Source organism: Channa argus, chromosome 12 (genome assembly GCF_033026475.1).
Source record: "Channa argus isolate prfri chromosome 12, Channa argus male v1.0, whole genome shotgun sequence".
In the NCBI taxonomy this organism is placed as follows: Eukaryota; Metazoa; Chordata; class Actinopteri; order Anabantiformes; family Channidae; genus Channa; species Channa argus.
In genome coordinates, this window is record NC_090208.1 from 9,926,080 (window position 1) to 9,950,025 (window position 23,946).

Consider the following 23,946-nt stretch of genomic DNA (forward strand, 5'->3'; position numbering starts at 1 on the left):
GTTGGAATTAAACACTTTTAGCCACGCCCCCTAAAACTAGCAATACAGATGTCTCTGTGGCGCAATCGGTTAGTGCGTTCGGCTGTTAACCGAAAAGTTGGTGGTTCAAGCCCACCCAGGGACGTGCTGGCTTCAAGGAAACTCTAGCTGTCCTTGATATTTTTTTATTTTGTAGGGGTTGGAATTAAACACTTTTAGCCACGCCCCCAAAATCTAGCAATCTGCGTAGTTTTATTTTATAGGGAGTTTAAGTTATACACTTGTAGCCACGCCCCCTACAACTACCAATACAGCTGTCTCTGTGGTGCAGTTGGCTGTTAACCGAAAGGTTGGTGTTTCAAGCCCACCCAGGGACGTAGTGGCTTCAAGATAACCCTAGTTATTTTAGAAGTAGTTTTATTTTGAACAAGTTAGATTTATACACTTGTAGCCACGCTTGACATTGTTTTACTTTGTAGGCGTTGGAATTCTACACTTGTAGCCACGCCCCCTAAAGCTGTCTCTATGGTGCAAGGTTGGTGGTTAAAGCCCACCCAGGGACGTGGTGGCTTCAAGGTAACTCTAGCTATGCTTGACATTGTTTTATTTTGTAGGGGATGGAATTATACACTTGTAGCCATGCCCCCTAAAACTAGCAATACAGATGTCTCTGTGGCGCAATCGGTTAGCGTGTTCGGCTGTTAACCGAAAGGTTGGTGGTTCAAGCCCACCCAGGGACGTGGTGGCTTCAAGGTTATCCTAGAAGTAGTTTTATTTTATAGGGAGACATGCTACATGCAAGCTATGCTTGACATTGTTTTATTTTGTAGGGGATGGAATTATACACTTGTAGCCATGCCCCCTAAAACTAGCAAAACAGATGTCTCTGTGGCGCAATCGGTTAGCGCATTTGGCTGTTAACCGAAAGGTTGGTGGTTCAAGCCCACCCAGGGACGTGGTGGCTTCAAGGTAACCCTAGCTATGCTTGACATTGTTTTATTTTGTAGGGGTTGGAATTATACACTTGTAGCCACGCCCCCTAAACCTGTGTCTATGGTGCAAGGTTGGTGGTTAAAGCCCACCCAGGGATGTGGTGGCTTAAACGTAACCCTAGCTATGCTTGACATTATTTTATTTTGTAGGGGTTGGAATCATACACTTTTAGCCACGCCCCCTAAAACTAGCAATACAGATATTTTGTAGGGGTTGGAATTATACACTTGTAGCCATGCCGCCTAAAACTGTCTCTATGGTGCAAGGTTGGCCATGCCCCCTTAAACTAGCAATACAGACGTCTCTGTGGCGCAATCAGGTAGCGCGTTCGGCTGTTAACCGAAAGGTTGGTGGTTCAAGCCCACCCAGGAACGTGATGGCTTCAAGGTAACTCTAGGTATCCTTGATATTGTTTTATTTTGTAGAGGGTTTGAGTTATACACTTGTAGCCACGCCCCCTACAACTACCAATACAGCTGTCTCGGAGGTGCAGTAGGCTGTTAACCGAAAGGTTGGTGTTTCAAGCCCACCCAGGGACGTGGTGACTTCAAGGCAACCCCAGCTATGCTTGACATTTTTTTATTTTTTAGGGGTTGGAATTCTACACTTGTAGCCACGCCCCCTAAACCTGTGTCTATGGTGCAAGGTTGGAGGTTATAGCCCACCCAGGGATGTGGTGGCTTAAACGTAACCCTAGCTATGCTTGACATTATTTTATTTTGTAGGGGTTGGAATCATACACTTTTAGCCACGCCCCCTAAAACTAGCAATACAGATGTCTCTGTGGCGCAATCGGTTAGCGCATTTGGCTGTTAGCCGAAAGGTTGGTGGTTCAAGCCCACCCAGGGACGTGGTGGCTTCAAGGTAACCCTAGTTATTTTAGAAGTAGTTTTATTTTGAACGAGTTAGATTTATACACTTGTAGCCACGCTTGACATTGTTTTACTTTGTAGGGGTTGGAATTCTACACTTGTAGCCACGCCCCCTAAAGCTGTCTCTATGGTGCAAGGTTGGTGGTTAAAGCCCACCCAGGGACGTGGTGGCTTCAAGGTAACTCTAGCTATCCTTGATATTGCTTTATTTTGTAGGGGTTGGCCATGCCCCCTTAAACTAGCAATACAGACGTCTCTGTGGCGCAATGGGTTAGCGCGTTCGGCTGTTAACCGAAAGGTTGGTGGTTCAAGCCCTCCCAGGGACGTGGTGGCTTCAAGGTAACCCTAGCTATGCTTGACATTGTTTTATTTTGTAGGGGTTGGAATCATACACTTTTATCCACGCCCCCTAAAACTAGCAATACAGATGTCTCTGTGGCGCAATTGGTTAGCGTGTTTGGCTGTTAACCGAAAGGTTGGTGGTTCAAGCCCACCCAGGGGCGTGGTGGCTGCAAGGTATTCCTAGTTATCCTAGAAGTAGTTTTTTTTTATAGGGGGTTTGAGTTATACACTTGTAGCCACGCCCCCTAAACTACCAATACAGCTGTCTCTGTGGTGCAGTCGGCTGTCAACCGAAAGGTTGGTGGTTCAAGCCCACCCAGGGACGTGATGGCTTCAAGGTAACTCTAGCAATCCTTGATATTGTTTTATTTTGTAGGGGTTGGCCATGCCCCCTTAAACTAGCAATACAGACGTCTCTGTGGCGCAATGGGTTAGCGCGTTCGGCTGTTAACCGAAAGGTTGGTGGTTCAAGGCCTCCCAGGGACGTGGTGGTTTCAAGGTAACTCTAGCTATCCTTGATATTGTTTTATTTTGTAGGGGTTGGAATTATACAATTGTAGCCACGCCCCCTAAACCTGTCTCTATGGTGCAAGGTTGGTGGTTAAAGCCCACCCAGTGATGTGGTGGCTTAAACGTAACCCTAGCTATGCTTGACATTATTTTATTTTGTAGGGGTTGGAATCATACACTTTTAGCCACGCCCCCTAAACCTAGCAATACAGATGTCTCTGTGGCGCAATCGGTTAGAGCGTTCGGCTGTTAACAGAAAGGTTGGTGGTTCAAGCCCACCCAGGGACGTAGTGTCTTCAAGATAACCATAATTATTTTAGAAGTAGTTTTATTTTGAACAGGTTAGATTTATACACTTGTAGCCACGCCCCCTAAAACTAGCAATACAGATGTCTCTGTGGAGCAATAGGTTAGCGCGTTCGGCTGTTAACCGAAAGGTTGGTGGTTCAAGCGCACCCAGGGACGTGTTGGCTTCAATCTAACCCTAGTTATACTAGAAGTAGTTTTATTTTATAGAGGGTTTGAGTTATACACTTGTAGCCACGCCCCCTACAACTACCAATACAGCTGTCTCGGAGGTCCAGTAGGCTGTTAACCGAAAGGTTGGTGGTTAGAGCCCACCCAGGAACGTGGTGGCTTCAAGGTAACTCTAGCTATCCTTGATATTGCTTTATTTTGTAGGGGTTGGAATTATACACTTGTAGCCATGCCGCCTAAAACTGTCTCTATGGTGAAAGGTTGGCCATGCCCCCTTAAACTAGCAATACAGACGTCTCTATGGCGCAATCGGGTAGCGCGTTCGGCTGTTAACCGAAAGGTTGGTGGTTCAAGCCCACCCAGGGAAGTGCTGGCTTCAAGGTAACCCTAGCTATGCTTGACATTGTTTTATTTTGTAGGGGTTGGAATTATACACTTGTAGCCACGCCCCCTAAACCTGTGTCTATGGTGCAAGGTTGGTGGTTAAAGCCCACGCCCCCTAAACCTAGCAATACAGATGTCTCTGTGGCGCAATCGGTTAGAGCGTTCGGCTGTTAACTGAAAGGTTGGTGGTTCAAGCCCACCCAGGGACGTAGTGTCTTCAAGATAACCATAATTATTTTAGAAGTAGTTTTATTTTGAACAGGTTAGATCTATACACTTGTAGCCACGCCCCCTAAAACTAGCAATACAGATGTCTCTGTGGAGCAATAGGTTAGTGCGTTCGGCTGTTAACCGAAAGGTTGGTGGTTCAAGCCCACCCAGGGACGTGTTGGCTTCAATGTAACCCTAGTTATACTAGAAGTAGTTTTATTTTACAGAGGGTTTGAGTTATACACTTGTAGCCACGCCCCCTACAACTACCAATACAGCTGTCTCGGAGGTGCAGTAGGCTGTTAACCGAAAGGTTGGTGGTTCAAGCCCACCCAGGAACGTGGTGGCTTCAAGGTAACTCTAGCTATCCTTGATATTGCTTTATTTTGTAGGGGTTGGAATTATACACTTCTAGCCATGCCGCCTAAAACTGTCTCTATGGTGCAAGGTTGGCCATGCCCCCTTAAACTAGCAATACAGACGTCTCTGTGGCGCAATGGGTTAGCGCGTTCGGCTGTTAACCGAAAGGTTGGTGATTCAAGCCCTCCCAGGGAAGTGGTGGTTTCAAGGTAACCCTAGCTATGCTTGACATTTTTTATTTTGTAGGGGTTGGAATCATACACTTTTAGCCACACCCCCTAAAACTGGCAAAACGGATGTCTCTGTGGAGCAATAGGTTAGCGCGTTCGGCTGTTAACCGAAAGGTTGGTAGTTCAAGCCCACCCAGGGACGTGTTGGCTTCAATGTAACCCTAGTTATACTAGAAGTAGTTTTATTTTATAGAGGGTTTGAGTTATACACTTGTAGCCACGCCCCCTACAACTACCAATACAGCTGTCTCGGAGGTCCAGTAGGCTGTTAACCGAAAGGTTGGTGGTTCAAGCCCACCCAGGAACGTGGTGGCTTCAAGGTAACTCTAGCTATCCTTGATATTGCTTTATTTTGTAGGGGTTGGAATTATACACTTGTAGCCATGCCGCCTAAAACTGTCTCTATGGTGCAAGGTTGGCCATGCCCCCTTAAACTAGCAATACAGACGTCTCTGTGGCGCAATCGGGTAGCGCGTTCGGCTGTTAACCGAAAGGTTGGTGGTTCAAGCCCACCCAGGGAAGTGCTGGCTTCAAGGTAACTCTAGCTATCCTTGATATTGTTTTATTTTGTAAGGGTTGGAATAAACGAAAGGTTGGTGGTTCAAGACCACCCAGGGGCGTGGTGGCTGCAAGGTATTACTAGTTATCCTAGAAGTAGTTTTATTTTATAGGGGGTTTGAGTTATACACTTGTAGCCACGCCCCCTACAACTACCAATACAGCTGTCTCTGTCGTGCAGTCGGCTGTCAACCGAAAGATTGGTGGTTCAAGCCCACCCAGGGACGTGATGGCTTCAAGGTAACTCTAGCTATCCTTGATATTGTTTTATTTTGTAGAGGGTTTGAGTTATACACTTGTAGCCACGCCCCTACAACTACCAATACAGCTGTCTCGGAGGTGCAGTAGGCTGTTAACCGAAAGGTTGGTGGTTCAAGCCCACCCAGGGACGTGGTGGCTTCAAGGTAACCCTAGCTATGCTTGACATTGTTTTATTTTGTAGGGGTTGGAATTATACACTTGTAGCCACGCCCCCTAAACCTGTGTCTATGGTGCAAGGTTGGTGGTTAAAGCCCACCCAGGGATGTGGTGGCTTAAACGTAACCCTAGCTATGCTTGACATTATTTTATTTTGTAGGGGTTGGAATCATACACTTTTAGCCACGCCCCCTAAAACTAGCAATACAGATATTTTGTAGGGGTTGGAATTATACACTTGTAGCCATGCCGCCTAAAACTGTCTCTATGGTGCAAGGTTGGCCATGCCCCCTTAAACTAGCAATACAGACGTCTCTGTGGCGCAATCGGGTAGCGCGTTCGGCTGTTAACCGAAAGGTTGGTGGTTCAAGCCCACCCAGGGAAGTGCTGGCTTCAAGGTAACTCTAGCTATCCTTGATATTGTTTTATTTTGTAAGGGTTGGAATAAACGAAAGGTTGGTTGTTGAAGCCCACCCAGGGGCGTGGTGGCTGCAAGGTATTACTAGTTATCCTAGAAGTAGTTTTATTTTATAGGGGGTTTGAGTTATACACTTGTAGCCACGCCCCCTACAACTACCAATACAGCTGTCTCTGTCGTGCAGTCGGCTGTCAACCGAAAGATTGGTGGTTCAAGCCCACCCAGGGACGTGATGGCTTCAAGGTAACTCTAGGTATCCTTGATATTGTTTTATTTTGTAGAGGGTTTGAGTTATACACTTGTAGCCACGCCCCCTACAACTACCAATACAGCTGTCTCGGAGGTGCAGTAGGCTGTTAACCGAAAGGTTGGTGTTTCAAGCCCACCCAGGGACGTGGTGACTTCAAGGCAACCCCAGCTATGCTTGACATTTTTTTATTTTTTAGGGGTTGGAATTCTACACTTGTAGCCACGCCCCCTAAACCTGTGTCTATGGTGCAAGGTTGGAGGTTATAGCCCACCCAGGGATGTGGTGGCTTAAACGTAACCCTAGCTATGCTTGACATTATTTTATTTTGTAGGGGTTGGAATCATACACTTTTAGCCACGCCCCCTAAAACTAGCAATACAGATGTCTCTGTGGCGCAATCGGTTAGCGCATTTGGCTGTTAGCCGAAAGGTTGGTGGTTCAAGCCCACCCAGGGACGTGGTGGCTTCAAGGTAACCCTAGTTATTTTAGAAGTAGTTTTATTTTGAACGAGTTAGATTTATACACTTGTAGCCACGCTTGACATTGTTTTACTTTGTAGGGGTTGGAATTCTACACTTGTAGCCACGCCCCCTAAAGCTGTCTCTATGGTGCAAGGTTGGTGGTTAAAGCCCACCCAGGGACGTGGTGGCTTCAAGGTAACTCTAGCTATCCTTGATATTGCTTTATTTTGTAGGGGTTGGCCATGCCCCCTTAAACTAGCAATACAGACGTCTCTGTGGCGCAATGGGTTAGCGCGTTCGGCTGTTAACCGAAAGGTTGGTGGTTCAAGCCCTCCCAGGGACGTGGAGGCTTCAAGGTAACCCTAGCTATGCTTGACATTGTTTTATTTTGTAGGGGTTGGAATCATACACTTTTATCCACGCCCCCTAAAACTAGCAATACAGATGTCTCTGTGGCGCAATTGGTTAGCGTGTTTGGCTGTTAACCGAAAGGTTGGTGGTTCAAGCCCACCCAGGGGCGTGGTGGCTGCAAGGTATTCCTAGTTATCCTAGAAGTAGTTTTTTTTTATAGGGGGTTTGAGTTATACACTTGTAGCCACGCCCCCTAAACTACCAATACAGCTGTCTCTGTGGTGCAGTCGGCTGTCAACCGAAAGGTTGGTGGTTCAAGCCCACCCAGGGACGTGATGGCTTCAAGGTAACTCTAGCAATCCTTGATATTGTTTTATTTTGTAGGGGTTGGCCATGCCCCCTTAAACTAGCAATACAGACGTCTCTGTGGCGCAATGGGTTAGCGCGTTCGGCTGTTAACCGAAAGGTTGGTGGTTCAAGGCCTCCCAGGGACGTGGTGGTTTCAAGGTAACTCTAGCTATCCTTGATATTGTTTTATTTTGTAGGGGTTGGAATTATACAATTGTAGCCACGCCCCCTAAACCTGTCTCTATGGTGCAAGGTTGGTGGTTAAAGCCCACCCAGTGATGTGGTGGCTTAAACGTAACCCTAGCTATGCTTGACATTATTTTATTTTGTAGGGGTTGGAATCATACACTTTTAGCCACGCCCCCTAAACCTAGCAATACAGATGTCTCTGTGGCGCAATCGGTTAGAGCGTTCGGCTGTTAACAGAAAGGTTGGTGGTTCAAGCCCACCCAGGGACGTAGTGTCTTCAAGATAACCATAATTATTTTAGAAGTAGTTTTATTTTGAACAGGTTAGATTTATACACTTGTAGCCACGCCCCCTAAAACTAGCAATACAGATGTCTCTGTGGAGCAATAGGTTAGCGCGTTCGGCTGTTAACCGAAAGGTTGGTGGTTCAAGCGCACCCAGGGACGTGTTGGCTTCAATGTAACCCTAGTTATACTAGAAGTAGTTTTATTTTATAGAGGGTTTGAGTTATACACTTGTAGCCACGCCCCCTACAACTACCAATACAGCTGTCTCGGAGGTCCAGTAGGCTGTTAACCGAAAGGTTGGTGGTTAGAGCCCACCCAGGAACGTGGTGGCTTCAAGGTAACTCTAGCTATCCTTGATATTGCTTTATTTTGTAGGGGTTGGAATTATACACTTGTAGCCATGCCGCCTAAAACTGTCTCTATGGTGAAAGGTTGGCCATGCCCCCTTAAACTAGCAATACAGACGTCTCTATGGCGCAATCGGGTAGCGCGTTCGGCTGTTAACCGAAAGGTTGGTGGTTCAAGCCCACCCAGGGAAGTGCTGGCTTCAAGGTAACTCTAGCTATCCTTGATATTGTTTTATTTTGTAAGGGTTGGAATAAACGAAAGGTTGGTGGTTCAAGCCCACCCAGGCGCGTGGTGGCTGCAAGGTATTACTAGTTATCCTAGAAGTAGTTTTATTTTATAGGGGGTTTGAGTTATACACTTGTAGCCACGCCCCCTACAACTACCAATACAGCTGTCTCGGAGGTGCGTTCGTCTGTTAACCGAAAGGTTGGTGGTTCAAGCCCACCCAGGGACGTGGTGGCTTCAAGGTAACCCTAGCTATGCTTGACATTGTTTTATTTTGTAGGGGTTGGAATTATACACTTGTAGCCACGCCCCCTAAACCTGTGTCTATGGTGCAAGGTTGGTGGTTAAAGCCCACCCAGGGATGTGGTGGCTTAAACGTAACCCTAGCTATGCTTGACATTATTTTATTTTGTAGGGGTTGGAATCATACACTTTTAGCCACGCCCCCTAAAACTAGCAATACAGATGTCTCTGTGGCGCAATCGGTTAGCGCGTTCGGCTGTTAACCGAAAGGTTGGTGGTTCAAGCCCACCCAGGGGTGTGGTGGCTGCAAGGTATCCCTAGTTATCCTAGAAGTAGTTTTTTTTATAGGGTGTTTGAGTTATACACTTGTAGCCACGCCCCCTACAACTACCAATACAGCTGTCTCTGTGGTGCAGTCGGCTGTCAACCGAAAGGTTGGTGGTTCAACCCCACCCAGGGACGTGATGGCTTCAAGGTAACTCTAGCTATCCTTGATATTGTTTTATTTTGTAGGGGTTGGAATTATACAATTGTAGCCACGCCCCCTAAACCTGTCTCTATGGTGCAAGGTTGGTGGTTAAAGCCCACCCAGGGATGTGGTGGCTTAAACGTAACCCTAGCTATGCTTGACATTATTTTATTTTGTACGGGTTGGAATCATACACTTTTAGCCACGCCCCCTAAACCTAGCAATACAGATGTCTCTGTGGCGCAATCGGTTAGAGCGTTCGGCTGTTAACTGAAAGGTTGGTGGTTCAAGCCCACCCAGGGACGTAGTGTCTTCAAGATAACCATAATTATTTTAGAAGTAGTTTTATTTTGAACAGGTTAGATCTATACACTTGTAGCCACGCCCCCTAAAACTAGCAATACAGATGTCTCTGTGGAGCAATAGGTTAGTGTGTTCGGCTGTTAACCGAAAGGTTGGTGGTTCAAGCCCACCCAGGGACGTGTTGGCTTCAATGTAACCCTAGTTATACTAGAAGTAGTTTTATTTTATAGAGGGTTTGAGTTATACACTTGTAGCCACGCCCCCTACAACTACCAATACAGCTGTCTCGGAGGTGCAGTAGGCTGTTAACCGAAAGGTTGGTGGTTCAAGCCCACCCAGGAACGTGGTGGCTTCAAGGTAACTCTAGGTATCCTTGATATTGCTTTATTTTGTAGGGGTTGGAATTATACACTTGTAGCCATGCCGCCTAAAACTGTCTCTATGGTGCAAGGTTGGCCATGCCCCCTTAAACTACCAATACAGACGTCTCTGTGGCGCAATGGGTTAGCGCGTTCGGCTGTTAACCGAAAGGTTGGTGATTCAAGCCCTCCCAGGGAAGTGGTGGTTTCAAGGTAACCCTAGCTATGCTTGACATTTTTTTATTTTGTAGGGGTTGGAATTATACACTTGTAGCCACGCCCCCTAAAACTAGCAACACAGATGTCTCTGTGGCGCAATCGGTTAGCGTGTTCGGCTGTTAACCGAAAGGTTGGTGGTTCAAGCCCACCCAGGGATGTGGTGGCCTCGAGGTAACCCTATCTATGCTTGACATTGTTTTATTTTGTAATTGTTGGAATTATACACTTGTAGCCACGCCCCCTAAAACTAGCAATACAGATGTCTCTGTGGCGCAATAGGTTAGTGCGTTTGGCTGTTAACCGAAAGGTTGGTGGTTCAAGCCCACCCAGGGACGTGGTGGCTTCAAGATAACCCTAGTTATTCTACAAGTAGTTTTATTTTATAGGGGGTTTGAGTTATACACTTGTAGCCACGCCCCCTACAACTACCAATACAGCTGTCTCTGTGGTGCAATCGGCTGTTAACCGAAAGGTTGGTGGTTCAAGCCCACCCAGGGACGTAGTGGCTTCAAGATAACCCTAGTTATTTTAGAAGTAGTTTTATTTTGAACAGGTTAGATTTATACACTTGTAGCCACGCCCCCTACAACTACCAATACAACTGTCTCGGAGGTGCAGTAGGCTGTTAACCGAAAGGTTGGTGGTTCAAGCCCACCCAGGGACGTGGTGGCTTCAAGATAACTCTTGTTATTTTAGAAGTAGTTTTATTTTGAACGGGTTAGATTTATACACTTGTAGCCACGCTTGACATTGTTTTACTTTGTAGGCGTTGGAATTCTACACTTGTAGCCACGCCCCCTAAAGCTGTCTCTATGGTGCAAGGTTGGAGGTTAAAGCCCACCCAGGGACGTGGTGGCCTCAAGGTAACGCTAGCTATGCTTGACATTGTTTTATTTTGTAGGGGATGGAATTATACACTTGTAGCCATGCCGCCTAAAACTGTCTCTATGGTGCAAGGTTGGCCACGCCCCCTTAAACTAGCAATACAGATGTCTCTGTGGCGCAATAGGTTAGCGCGTTCGGCTGTTAACCGAAAGGTTGGTGGTTCAATCCCACCCAGGGGCGTGGTGGTTGAAAGGTATCCCTAGTTATCCTAGAAGTAGTTTTTTTTTATAGGGGGTTTGAGTTATACACTTGTAGCCACACCTCCTACAACTACCAATCCAGCTGTCTCTGTGGTGCAGTCGGCTGTCAACCGAAAGGTTGGTGGTTAAAGCCCACCCAGGGATGTGGTGGCTTAAACGTAACCCTAGCTATGCTTGACATTATTTTATTTTGTAGGGGTTGGAATCATACACTTTTAGCCACGCCCCCTAAACCTAGCACTACAGATATCTCTGTGGCGCAATCGGTTAGAGCGTTCGGCTGTTAACCGAAAGGTTGGTGGTTCAAGCCCACCCAGGGACGTAGTGTCTTCAAGATAACCATAATTATTTTAGAAGTAGTTTTATTTTGAACAGGTTAGATTTATACACTTGTAGCCACGCCCCCTAAAACTAGCAATACAGATGTCTCTGTGGAGCAATAGGTTAGCGTGTTCGGCTGTTAACCGAAAGGTTGGTGGTTCAAGCCCACCCAGGGACGTAGTGTCTTCAAGATAACCATAATTATTTTAGAAGTAGATTTATTTTGAACAGGTTAGATTTATACACTTGTAGCCACGCCCCCTAAAACTAGCAATACAGATGTCTCTGTGGAGCAATAGGTTAGCGCGTTCGGCTGTTAACCGAAAGGTTGGTGGTTCAAGCCCACCCAGGGACGTGTTGGCTTCAATGTAACCCTAGTTATACTAGAAGTAGTTTTATTTTATAGAGGGTTTGAGTTATACACTTGTAGCCACGCCCCCTACAACTACCAATACAGCTGTCTCGGAGGTCCAGTAGGCTGTTAACCGAAAGGTTGGTGGTTCAAGCCCACCCAGGAACGTGGTGGCTTCAAGGTAACTCTAGCTATCCTTGATATTGCTTTATTTTGTAGGGGTTGGAATTATACACTTGTAGCCATGCCGCCTAAAACTGTCTCTATGGTGCAAGGTTGGCCATGCCCCCTTAAACTAGCAATACAGACGTCTCTGTGGCGCAATCGGGTAGCGCGTTCGGCTGTTAACCGAAAGGTTGGTGGTTCAAGCCCACCCAGGGAAGTGCTGGCTTCAAGGTAACTCTAGCTATCCTTGATATTGTTTTATTTTGTAAGGGTTGGAATAAACGAAAGGTTGGTTGTTGAAGCCCACCCAGGGGCGTGGTGGCTGCAAGGTATTACTAGTTATCCTAGAAGTAGTTTTATTTTATAGGGGGTTTGAGTTATACACTTGTAGCCACGCCCCCTACAACTACCAATACAGCTGTCTCTGTCGTGCAGTCGGCTGTCAACCGAAAGATTGGTGGTTCAAGCCCACCCAGGGACGTGATGGCTTCAAGGTAACTCTAGCTATCCTTGATATTGTTTTATTTTGTAGAGGGTTTGAGTTATACACTTGTAGCCACGCCCCCTACAACTACCAATACAGCTGTCTCGGAGGTGCAGTAGGCTGTTAACCGAAAGGTTGGTGTTTCAAGACCACCCAGGGACGTGGTGACTTCAAGGCAACCCCAGCTATGCTTGACATTTTTTTATTTTTTAGGGGTTGGAATTCTACACTTGTAGCCACGCCCCCTAAACCTGTGTCTATGGTGCAAGGTTGGTGGTTATACCAATACAGCTGTCTCTGTGGTGCAGTCGGCTGTCAACCGAAAGGTTGGTGGTTCAAGCCCACCCAGGGACGTGATGGCTTCAAGGTAACTCTAGCTATCCTTGATATTGTTTTATTTTGTAGGGGTTGGAATTATACAATTGTAGCCACGCCCCCTAAACCTGTCTCTATGGTGCAAGGTTGGTGGTTAAAGCCCACCCAGGGATGTGGTGGCTTAAACGTAACCCTAGCTATGCTTGACATTATTTTATTTTGTAGGGGTTGGAATCATACACTTTTAGCCACGCCCCCTAAACCTAGCAATACAGATGTCTCTGTGGCGCAATCGGTTAGAGCGTTCGGCTGTTAACTGAAAGGTTGGTGGTTCAAGCCCACCCAGGGACGTGGTGTCTTCAAGATAACCATAATTATTTTAGAAGTAGTTTTATTTTGAACAGGTTAGATTTATACACTTGTAGCCACGCCCCCTAAAACTAGCAATACAGATGTCTCTGTGGAGCAATAGGTTAGCGCGTTCGGCTGTTAACCGAAAGGTTGGTGGTTCAAGCCCACCCAGGGACGTGGTGGCTTCAAGGTTATCCTAGAAGTAGTTTTATTTTATAGGGAGTTTGAGTTATACACTTGTAGCCACGCCCCCTACAACTACCAATACAGCTGTCTCTGTGGTGCAGTTGGCTGTTAACCGAAAGGTTGGTGTTTCATGCCCACCCAGGGACGTGGTGACTTCAAGGCAACCCCAGCTATGCTTGACATTTTTTTATTTTTTAGGGGTTGGAATTCTACACTTGTAGCCACGCCCCCTAAACCTGTGTCTATGGTGCAAGGTTGGTGGTTAAAGCCCACCCAGGGATGTGGTGGCTTAAACGTAACCCTAGCTATGCTTGACATTATTTTATTTTGTAGGGGTTGGAATCATACACTTGTAGCCACGCCCCCTAAACTACCAATACAGCTGTCTCTGTGGTGCAGTCGGCTGTCAACCGAAAGGTTGGTGGTTCAAGCGCACCCAGGGACGTGATGGCTTCAAGGTAACTCTAGCTATCCTTGATATTGTTTTATTTTGTAGGGGTTGGCCATGCCCCCTTAAATTAGCAATACAGACGTCTCTGTGGCGCAATGGGTTAGCGCGTTCGGCTGTTAACCGAAAGGTTGGTGGTTCAAGCCCTCCCAGGGACGTGGTGGTTTCAAGGTAACCCTAGCTATGATTGACATTTTTTTATTTTGTAGGGGTTGGAATTATACACTTGTAGCCACGCCCCCTAAAACTAGCAATACAGATGTCTCTGTGGCGCAATCGGTTAGCGCGTTCGGCTGTTAACCGAAAGGTTGGTGGTTCAAGCCCACCCAGGGACGTGGTGGCTTCAAGGTTATCCTAGCTATGCTTGACATTATTTTATTTTGTAGGGGTTGGAATCATACACTTTTAGCCACGCCCCCTAAAACTAGCAATACAGATGTGTCTGTGGCGCAATCGGTTAGCGCGTTCGGCTGTTAACCGAAAGGTTGGTGGTTCAAGCCCACCCAGGGGTGTGGTGGCTGCAAGGTATCCCTACTTATCCTAGAAGTAGTTTTTTTTTATAGGGGGTTTGAGTTATACACTTGTAGCCACGCCCCCTACAACTACCAATACAGCTGTCTCTGTGGTGCAGTCGGCTGTCAACCGAAAGGTTGGTGGTTCAAGCCCACCCAGGGACGTGATGGCTTCAAGGTAACTCTAGCTATCCTTGATATTGTTTTATTTTGTAGGGGTTGGAATTCTACACTTGTAGCCACGCCCCCTAAAGCTGTCTCGATGGTGCAAGGTTGGTGGTTAAAGCCCACCCAGGGACGTGGTGGCTTCAAGGTAACTCTAGCTATGCTTGACATTGTTTTATTTTGTAGGGGATGGAATTATACACTTGTAGCCATGCCGCCTAAAACTGTCTCTATGTTGCAAGGTTGGCCACGCCCCCTTAAACTAGCAATACAGATGTCTCTGTGGCGCAATAGGTTAGCGCGTTCGGCTGTTAACCGAAAGGTTGGTGGTTCAATCCCACCCAGGGGCGTGGTGGTTGCAAGGTATCCCTAGTTATCCTAGAAGTAGTTTTTTTTTATAGGGGGTTTGAGTTATACACTTGTAGCCACGCCCCCTACAACTACCAATACAGCTGTCTCTGTGGTGCAGTCGGCTGTCAACCGAAAGGTTGGTGGTTAAAGCCCACCCAGGGATGTGGTGGCTTAAACGTAACCCTAGCTATGCTTGACATTATTTTATTTTGTAGGGGTTGGAATCATACACTTTTAGCCACGCCCCCTGAACCTAGCAATACAGATGTCTCTGTGGCGCAATCGGTTAGAGCGTTCGGCTGTTAACCGAAAGGTTGGTGGTTCAAGCCCACCCAGGGAAGTGCTGGCTTCAAGGTAACTCTAGCTATCCTTGATATTGTTTTATTTTGTAAGGGTTGGAATAAACGAAAGGTTGGTTGTTCAAGCCCACCCAGGGGCGTGGTGGCTGCAAGGTATTACTAGTTATCCTAGAAGTAGTTTTATTTTATAGGGGGTTTGAGTTATACACTTGTAGCCACGCCCCCTACAACTACCAATACAGCTGTCTCTGTCGTGCAGTCGGCTGTCAACCGAAAGATTGGTGGTTCAAGCCCACCCAGGGACGTGATGGCTTCAAGGTAACTCTAGCTATCCTTGATATTGTTTTATTTTGTAGAGGGTTGTAGGGGTTGGAATCATACACTTTTAGCCACGCCCCCTAAACCTAGCAATACAGATGTCTCTGTGGCGCAATCGGTTAGAGCGTTCGGCTGTTAACCGAAAGGTTGGTGGTTCAAGCCCACCCAGGGACGTAGTGTCTTCAAGATAACCATAATTATTTTAGAAGTAGTTTTATTTTGAACAGGTTAGATTTATACACTTGTAGCCACGCCCCCTAAAACTAGCAATACAGATGTCTCTGTGGAGCAATAGGTTAGCGCGTTCGGCTGTTAACCGAAAGGTTGGTAGTTCAAGCCCACCCAGGGACGTGTTGGCTTCACTGTAACCCTAGTTATACTAGAAGTAGTTTTATTTTATAGAGGGTTTGAGTTATACACTTGTAGCCACGCCCCCTACAACTACCAATACAGCTGTCTCGGAGGTCCAGTAGGCTGTTAACCGAAAGGTTGGTGGTTCAAGCCCACCCAGGAACGTGGTGGCTTCAAAGTAACTCTAGCTATCCTTGATATTGCTTTATTTTGTAGGGGTTGGAATTATACACTTGTAGCCATGCCGCCTAAAACTGTCTCTATGGTGCAAGGTTGGCCATGCCCTCTTAAATTAGCAATACAGACGTCTCTGTGGCGTTAACCTTGTTAACCGAAAGGTTGGTGGTTCAAGCCCACCCAGGGACGTGCTGGCTTCAAGGTAACTCTAGCTATCCTTGATATTTTTTTATTTTGTAGGGGTTGGAATTAAACACTTTTAGCCACGCCCCCTAAAACTAGCAATACAGATGTCTCTGTGGCGCAATCGGTTAGTGCGTTCGGCTGTTAACCGAAAAGTTGGTGGTTCAAGCCCACCCAGGGACGTGCTGGCTTCAAGGAAACTCTAGCTGTCCTTGATATTTTTTTATTTTGTAGGGGTTGGAATTAAACACTTTTAGCCACGCCCCCAAAATCTAGCAATCTGCGTAGTTTTATTTTATAGGGAGTTTAAGTTATACACTTGTAGCCACGCCCCCTACAACTACCAATACAGCTGTCTCTGTGGTGCAGTTGGCTGTTAACCGAAAGGTTGGTGTTTCAAGCCCACCCAGGGACGTAGTGGCTTCAAGATAACCCTAGTTATTTTAGAAGTAGTTTTATTTTGAACAAGTTAGATTTATACACTTGTAGCCACGCTTGACATTGTTTTACTTTGTAGGCGTTGGAATTCTACACTTGTAGCCACGCCCCCTAAAGCTGTCTCTATGGTGCAAGGTTGGTGGTTAAAGCCCACCCAGGGACGTGGTGGCTTCAAGGTAACTCTAGCTATGCTTGACATTGTTTTATTTTGTAGGGGATGGAATTATACACTTGTAGCCATGCCCCCTAAAACTAGCAATACAGATGTCTCTGTGGCGCAATCGGTTAGCGCGTTCGGCTGTTAACCGAAAGGTTGGTGGTTCAAGCCCACCCAGGGACGTGGTGGCTTCAAGGTTATCCTAGAAGTAGTTTTATTTTATAGGGAGACATGCTACATGCAAGCTATGCTTGACATTGTTTTATTTTGTAGGGGATGGAATTATACACTTGTAGCCATGCCCCCTAAAACTAGCAAAACAGATGTCTCTGTGGCGCAATCGGTTAGCGCATTTGGCTGTTAACCGAAAGGTTGGTGGTTCAAGCCCACCCAGGGACGTGGTGGCTTCAAGGTAACCCTAGCTATGCTTGACATTGTTTTATTTTGTAGGGGTTGGAATTATACACTTGTAGCCACGCCCCCTAAACCTGTGTCTATGGTGCAAGGTTGGTGGTTAAAGCCCACCCAGGGATGTGGTGGCTTAAACGTAACCCTAGCTATGCTTGACATTATTTTATTTTGTAGGGGTTGGAATCATACACTTTTAGCCACGCCCCCTAAAACTAGCAATACAGATATTTTGTAGGGGTTGGAATTATACACTTGTAGCCATGCCGCCTAAAACTGTCTCTATGGTGCAAGGTTGGCCATGCCCCCTTAAACTAGCAATACAGACGTCTCTGTGGCGCAATCGGGTAGCGCGTTCGGCTGTTAACCGAAAGGTTGGTGGTTCAAGCCCACCCAGGGAAGTGCTGGCTTCAAGGTAACTCTAGCTATCCTTGATATTGTTTTATTTTGTAAGGGTTGGAATAAACGAAAGGTTGGTTTCAAGGCAACCCCAGCTATGCTTGACATTTTTTTATTTTTTAGGGGTTGGAATTCTACACTTGTAGCCACGCCCCCTAAACCTGTGTCTATGGTGCAAGGTTGGAGGTTATAGCCCACCCAGGGATGTGGTGGCTTAAACGTAACCCTAGCTATGCTTGACATTATTTTATTTTGTAGGGGTTGGAATCATACACTTTTAGCCACGCCCCCTAAAACTAGCAATACAGATGTCTCTGTGGCGCAATCGGTTAGCGCATTTGGCTGTTAGCCGAAAAGTTGGTGGTTCAAGCCCACCCAGGGACGTGGTGGCTTCAAGGTAACCCTAGTTATTTTAGAAGTAGTTTTATTTTGAACGAGTTAGATTTATACACTTGTAGCCACGCTTGACATTGTTTTACTTTGTAGGGGTTGGAATTCTACACTTGTAGCCACGCCCCCTAAAGCTGTCTCTATGGTGCAAGGTTGGTGGTTAAAGCCCACCCAGGGACGTGGTGGCTTCAAGGTAACTCTAGCTATCCTTGATATTGCTTTATTTTGTAGGGGTTGGCCATGCCCCCTTAAACTAGCAATACAGACGTCTCTGTGGCGCAATGGGTTAGCGCGTTCGGCTGTTAACCGAAAGGTTGGTGGTTCAAGCCCTCCCAGGGACGTGGTGGCTTCAAGGTAACCCTAGCTATGCTTGACATTGTTTTATTTTGTAGGGGTTGGAATCATACACTTTTAGCCACGCCCCCTAAAACTAGCAATACAGATGTCTCTGTGGCGCAATTGGTTAGCGTGTTTGGCTGTTAACCGAAAGGTTGGTGGTTCAAGCCCACCCAGGGGCGTGGTGGCTGCAAGGTATTCCTAGTTATCCTAGAAGTAGTTTTTTTTTATAGGGGGTTTGAGTTATACACTTGTAGCCACGCCCCCTAAACTACCAATACAGCTGTCTCTGTGGTGCAGTCGGCTGTCAACCGAAAGGTTGGTGGTTCAAGCCCACCCAGGGACGTGATGGCTTCAAGGTAACTCTAGCAATCCTTGATATTGTTTTATTTTGTAGGGGTTGGCCATGCCCCCTTAAACTAGCAATACAGACGTCTCTGTGGCGCAATGGGTTAGCGCGTTCGGCTGTTAACCGAAAGGTTGGTGGTTCAAGGCCTCCCAGGGACGTGGTAGTTTCAAGGTAGCTCTAGCTATCCTTGATATTGTTTTATTTTGTAGGGGTTGGAATTATACAATTGTAGCCACGCCCCCTAAACCTGTCTCTATGGTGCAAGGTTGGTGGTTAAAGCCCACCCAGTGATGTGGTGGCTTAAACGTAACCCTAGCTATGCTTGACATTATTTTATTTTGTAGGGGTTGGAATCATACACTTTTAGCCACGCCCCCTAAACCTAGCAATACAGATGTCTCTGTGGCGCAATCGGTTAGAGCGTTCGGCTGTTAACAGAAAGGTTGGTGGTTCAAGCCCACCCAGGGACGTAGTGTCTTCAAGATAACCATAATTATTTTAGAAGTAGTTTTATTTTGAACAGGTTAGATTTATACACTTGTAGCCACGCCCCCTAAAACTAGCAATACAGATGTCTCTGTGGAGCAATAGGTTAGCGCGTTCGGCTGTTAACCGAAAGGTTGGTGGTTCAAGCGCACCCAGGGACGTGTTGGCTTCAATGTAACCCTAGTTATACTAGAAGTAGTTTTATTTTATAGAGGGTTTGAGTTATACACTTGTAGCCACGCCCCCTACAACTACCAATACAGCTGTCTCGGAGGTCCAGTAGGCTGTTAACCGAAAGGTTGGTGGTTAGAGCCCACCCAGGAACGTGGTGGCTTCAAGGTAACTCTAGCTATCCTTGATATTGCTTTATTTTGTAGGGGTTGGAATTATACACTTGTAGCCATGCCGCCTAAAACTGTCTCTATGGTGAAAGGTTGGCCATGCCCCCTTAAACTAGCAATACAGACGTCTCTATGGCGCAATCGGGTAGCGCGTTCGGCTGTTAACCGAAAGGTTGGTGGTTCAAGCCCACCCAGGGAAGTGCTGGCTTCAAGGTAACTCTAGCTATCCTTGATATTGTTTTATTTTGTAAGGGTTGGAATAAACGAAAGGTTGGTGGTTCAAGCCCACCCAGGCGCGTGGTGGCTGCAAGGTATTACTAGTTATCCTAGAAGTAGTTTTATTTTATAGGGGGTTTGAGTTATACACTTGTAGCCACGCCCCCTACAACTACCAATACAGCTGTCTCGGAGGTGCAGTAGGCTGTTAACCGAAAGGTTGGTGGTTCAAGCCCACCCAGGAACGTGGTGGCTTCAAGGTAACTCTAGCTATCCTTGATATTGCTTTATTTTGTAGGAGTTGGAATTATACACTTGTAGCCATGCCGCCTAAAACTGTCTCTATGGTGCAAGGTTGGCCATGCCCCCTTAAATTAGCAATACAGACGTCTCTGTGGCGTTAACCTTGTTAACCGAAAGGTTGGTGGTTCAAGCCCACCCACGGACGTGCTGGCTTCAAGGTAACTCTAGCTATCCTTGATATTTTTTTATTTTGTAGGGGTTGGAATTAAACACTTTTAGCCACGCCCCCTAAAACTAGCAATACAGATGTCTCTGTGGAGCAATCGGTTAGCGCGTTCGGCTGTTAACCGAAAGGTTGGTGGTTCAAGCCCACCCAGGGACGTGCTGGCTTCAAGGTAACTCTAGCTGTCCTTGATATTTTTTTATTTTGTAGGGGTTGGAATTAAACACTTTTAGCCACGCCCCCAAAATCTAGCAATCTGCGTAGTTTTATTTTATAGGGAGTTTAAGTTATACACTTGTAGCCACGCCCCCTACAACTACCAATACAGCTGTGTCTTTGGTGCAGTTGGCTGTTAACCGAAAGGTTGGTGTTTCAAGCCCACCCAGGGACGTGGTGGCTTCAAGGTAACTCTAGCTATCCTTTACATTGTTTTATTTTGTAGGGGTTGGAATCATACAATTGTAGCCACGCCCCCTAAACCTGTCTCTATGGTGCAAGGTTGGTGGTTAAAGCCCGCCCAGGGATGTGGTGGCTTAACCCTAGCTATGCTTGACATTATTTTATTTTGTAGGGGTTGGAATGTAACACTTTACATACAAACCCTAGCTATGCTTGACATTGTTTTATTTTGTAATTGTTGGAATTATACACTTGTAGCCACGCCCCCTAAAACTAGCAATACAGATGTCTCTGTGGCGCAATCGGTTAGCGCGTTCGGCTGTTAACCGAAAGGTTGGTGGTTCAAGCCCACCCAGGGACGTGGTGGCTTCAAGGTAACCCTAGTTATCCTACAAGTAGTTTTATTTTATAGGGGGTTTGAGTTATACACTTGTAGCCACGCCCCCTACAACTACCAATACAGCTGTCTCTGTGGTGCAGTCGGCTGTTAACCGAAAGGTTGGTGGTTCAAGCCCACCCAGGGACGTAGTGGCTTCAAGATAACCCTAGTTATTTTAGAAGTAGTTTTATTTTGAACAAGTTAGATTTATACACTTGTAGCCACGCCCCCTACAACTACCAATACAACTGTCTCGGAGGTGCAGTAGGCTGTTAACCGAAAGGTTGGTGGTTCAAGCCCACCCAGGGACGTGGTGGCTTCAAGATAACTCTAGTTATTTTAGAAGTAGTTTTATTTTGAACGGGTTAGATTTATACACTTGTAGCCACGCTTGACATTGTTTTACTTTGTAGGCGTTGGAATTCTACACTTGTAGCCACGCCCCCTAAAGCTGTCTCTATGGTGCAAGGTTGGTGGTTAAAGCCCACCCAGGGACGTGGTGGCTTCAAGGTAACTCTAGCTATGCTTGACATTGTTTTATTTTGTAGGGGATGGAATTATACACTTGTAGCCATGCCGCCTAAAACTGTCTCTATGGTGCAAGGTTGGCCACGCCCCCTTAAACTAGCAATACAGATGTCTCTGTGGCGCAATAGGTTAGCGCGTTCGGCTGTTAACCGAAAGGTTGGTGGTTCAATCCCACCCAGGGGCGTGGTGGTTGCAAGGTATCCCTAGTTATCCTAGAAGTAGTTTTTTTTATAGGGGGTTTGAGTTATACACTTGTAGCCACGCCCCCTACAGCTACCAATACAGCTGTCTCTGTGGTGCAGTCGGCTGTCAACCGAAAGGTTGGTGGTTCAAGCCCACCCAGGGATGTGGTGGCTTAAACGTAACCCTAGCTATGCTTGACATTATTTTATTTTGTAGGGGTTGGAATCATACACTTTTAGCCACGCCCCCCTAAACCTAGTGTCTTCAAGATAACCATAATTATTTTAGAAGTAGTTTTATTTTGAACAGGTTAGATTTATATACTTGTAGCCACGCCCCCTAAAACTAGCAATACAGATGTCTCTGTCGTGCAGTCGGCTGTCAACCGAAAGGTTGGTGGTTCAACCCCACCCAGGGACGTGATGGCTTCAAGGTAACTCTAGCTATCCTTGATATTGTTTTATTTTGTAGGGGTTGGAATTATACAATTGTAGCCACGCCCCCTAAACCTGTCTCTATGGTGCAAGGTTGGTGGTTAAAGCCCACCCAGGGATGTGGTGGCTTAAACGTAACCCTAGCTATGCTTGACATTATTTTATTTTGTACGGGTTGGAATCATACACTTTTAGCCACGCCCCCTAAACCTAGCAATACAGATGTCTCTGTGGCGCAATCGGTTAGAGCGTTCGGCTGTTAACTGAAAGGTTGGTGGTTCAAGCCCACCCAGGGACGTAGTGTCTTCAAGATAACCATAATTATTTTAGAAGTAGTTTTATTTTGAACAGGTTAGATCTATACACTTGTAGCCACGCCCCCTAAAACTAGCAATACAGATGTCTCTGTGGAGCAATAGGTTAGTGCGTTCGGCTGTTAACCGAAAGGTTGGTGGTTCAACCGAAAGGTTGGTGGTTCAAGCCCACCCAGGAACGTGGTGGCTTCAAGGTAACTCTAGCTATCCTTGATATTGCTTTATTTTGTAGGGGTTGGAATTATACACTTCTAGCCATGCCGCCTAAAACTGTCTCTATGGTGCAAGGTTGGCCATGCCCCCTTAAACTAGCAATACAGACGTCTCTGTGGCGCAATGGGTTAGCGCGTTCGGCTGTTAACCGAAAGGTTGGTGATTCAAGCCCTCCCAGGGAAGTGGTGGTTTCAAGGTAACCCTAGCTATGCTTGACATTTTTTTATTTTGTAGGGGTTGGAATTATACACTTGTAGCCACGCCCCCTAAAACTAGCAACACAGATGTCTCTGTGGCGCAATCGGTTAGCGTGTTCGGCTGTTAACCGAAAGGTTGGTGGTTCAAGCCCACCCAGGGATGTGGTGTCCTCGAGGTAACCCTATCTATGCTTGACATTGTTTTATTTTGTAATTGTTGGAATTATACACTTGTAGCCACGCCCCCTAAAACTAGCAATACAGATGTCTCTGTGGCGCAATAGGTTAGCGCGTTTGGCTGTTAACCGAAAGGTTGGTGGTTCAAGCCCACCCAGGGACGTGGTGGCTTCAAGGTAACCCTAGTTATTCTACAAGTAGTTTTATTTTATAGGGGGTTTGAGTTATACACTTGTAGCCACGCCCCCTACAACTACCAATACAGCTGTCTCTGTGGTGCAATCGGCTGTTAACCGAAAGGTTGGTGGTTCAAGCCCACCCAGGGACGTAGTGGCTTCAAGATAACCCTAGTTATTTTAGAAGTAGTTTTATTTTGAACAGGTTAGATTTATACACTTGTAGCCACGCCCCCTACAACTACCAATACAACTGTCTCGGAGGTGCAGTAGGCTGTTAACCGAAAGGTTGGTGGTTCAAGCCCACCCAGGGACGTGGTGGCTTCAAGATAACTCTAGTTATTTTAGAAGTAGTTTTATTTTGAACGGGTTAGATTTATACACTTGTAGCCACGCTTGACATTGTTTTACTTTGTAGGCGTTGGAATTCTACACTTGTAGCCACGCCCCCTAAAGCTGTCTCTATGGTGCAAGGTTGGTGGTTAAAGCCCACCCAGGGACGTGGTGGCTTCAAGGTAACGCTAGCTATGCTTGACATTGTTTTATTTTGTAGGGGATGGAATTATACACTTGTAGCCATGCCGCCTAAAACTGTCTCTATGGTGCAAGGTTGGCCACGCCCCCTTAAACTAGCAATACAGATGTCTCTGTGGCGCAATAGGTTACCGCGTTCGGCTGTTAACCGAAAGGTTGGTGGTTCAATCCCACCCAGGGGCGTGGTGGTTGCAAGGTATCCCTAGTTATCCTAGAAGTAGTTTTTTTTTATAGGGGGTTTGAGTTATACACTTGTAGCCACACCTCCTACAACTACCAATCCAGCTGTCTCTGTGGTGCAGTCGGCTGTCAACCGAAAGGTTGGTGGTTAAAGCCCACCCAGGGATGTGGTGGCTTAAACGTAACCCTAGGTATGCTTGACATTATTTTATTTTGTAGGGGTTGGAATCATACACTTTTAGCCACGCCCCCTAAACCTAGCACTACAGATGTCTCTGTGGCGCAATCGGTTAGAGCGTTCGGCTGTTAACCGAAAGGTTGGTGGTTCAAGCCCACCCAGGGACGTAGTGTCTTCAAGATAACCATAATTATTTTAGAAGT

General features: G+C 46.4%; 1 protein-coding gene and 20 non-coding genes across 21 annotated transcripts in view; 20 read left to right on the forward strand and 1 right to left on the reverse strand.

Moving 5' to 3' along the window:
• The window catches only part of LOC137136866 (GRB2-associated-binding protein 1-like), a 240,163-nt gene that overhangs the window by 142,933 nt on the left and 73,284 nt on the right, over positions 1–23,946 (reverse strand). The window lies entirely within an intron of this gene.
• trnan-guu (transfer RNA asparagine (anticodon GUU)) lies at positions 646–719 on the forward strand. The gene has a single exon. It is a non-coding gene; the product is annotated as a tRNA-Asn (tRNA).
• On the forward strand, positions 862–935 carry trnan-guu (transfer RNA asparagine (anticodon GUU)). Its single transcript has one exon. It is a non-coding gene; the product is annotated as a tRNA-Asn (tRNA).
• trnan-guu (transfer RNA asparagine (anticodon GUU)) lies at positions 2,097–2,170 on the forward strand. The gene has a single exon. It is a non-coding gene; the product is annotated as a tRNA-Asn (tRNA).
• Positions 6,731–6,804, forward strand: trnan-guu (transfer RNA asparagine (anticodon GUU)). Its single transcript has one exon. It is a non-coding gene; the product is annotated as a tRNA-Asn (tRNA).
• Positions 8,677–8,750, forward strand: trnan-guu (transfer RNA asparagine (anticodon GUU)). Its single transcript has one exon. It is a non-coding gene; the product is annotated as a tRNA-Asn (tRNA).
• trnan-guu (transfer RNA asparagine (anticodon GUU)) lies at positions 9,887–9,960 on the forward strand. Its single transcript has one exon. It is a non-coding gene; the product is annotated as a tRNA-Asn (tRNA).
• On the forward strand, positions 10,794–10,867 carry trnan-guu (transfer RNA asparagine (anticodon GUU)). Its single transcript has one exon. It is a non-coding gene; the product is annotated as a tRNA-Asn (tRNA).
• trnan-guu (transfer RNA asparagine (anticodon GUU)) lies at positions 13,594–13,667 on the forward strand. The gene has a single exon. It is a non-coding gene; the product is annotated as a tRNA-Asn (tRNA).
• On the forward strand, positions 13,771–13,844 carry trnan-guu (transfer RNA asparagine (anticodon GUU)). Its single transcript has one exon. It is a non-coding gene; the product is annotated as a tRNA-Asn (tRNA).
• trnan-guu (transfer RNA asparagine (anticodon GUU)) lies at positions 14,463–14,536 on the forward strand. Its single transcript has one exon. It is a non-coding gene; the product is annotated as a tRNA-Asn (tRNA).
• trnan-guu (transfer RNA asparagine (anticodon GUU)) lies at positions 15,255–15,328 on the forward strand. The gene has a single exon. It is a non-coding gene; the product is annotated as a tRNA-Asn (tRNA).
• Positions 16,570–16,643, forward strand: trnan-guu (transfer RNA asparagine (anticodon GUU)). Its single transcript has one exon. It is a non-coding gene; the product is annotated as a tRNA-Asn (tRNA).
• trnan-guu (transfer RNA asparagine (anticodon GUU)) lies at positions 16,786–16,859 on the forward strand. The gene has a single exon. It is a non-coding gene; the product is annotated as a tRNA-Asn (tRNA).
• On the forward strand, positions 17,925–17,998 carry trnan-guu (transfer RNA asparagine (anticodon GUU)). Its single transcript has one exon. It is a non-coding gene; the product is annotated as a tRNA-Asn (tRNA).
• On the forward strand, positions 19,937–20,010 carry trnan-guu (transfer RNA asparagine (anticodon GUU)). The gene has a single exon. It is a non-coding gene; the product is annotated as a tRNA-Asn (tRNA).
• On the forward strand, positions 20,538–20,611 carry trnan-guu (transfer RNA asparagine (anticodon GUU)). Its single transcript has one exon. It is a non-coding gene; the product is annotated as a tRNA-Asn (tRNA).
• On the forward strand, positions 21,268–21,341 carry trnan-guu (transfer RNA asparagine (anticodon GUU)). The gene has a single exon. It is a non-coding gene; the product is annotated as a tRNA-Asn (tRNA).
• Positions 22,588–22,661, forward strand: trnan-guu (transfer RNA asparagine (anticodon GUU)). The gene has a single exon. It is a non-coding gene; the product is annotated as a tRNA-Asn (tRNA).
• On the forward strand, positions 22,765–22,838 carry trnan-guu (transfer RNA asparagine (anticodon GUU)). The gene has a single exon. It is a non-coding gene; the product is annotated as a tRNA-Asn (tRNA).
• On the forward strand, positions 23,837–23,910 carry trnan-guu (transfer RNA asparagine (anticodon GUU)). Its single transcript has one exon. It is a non-coding gene; the product is annotated as a tRNA-Asn (tRNA).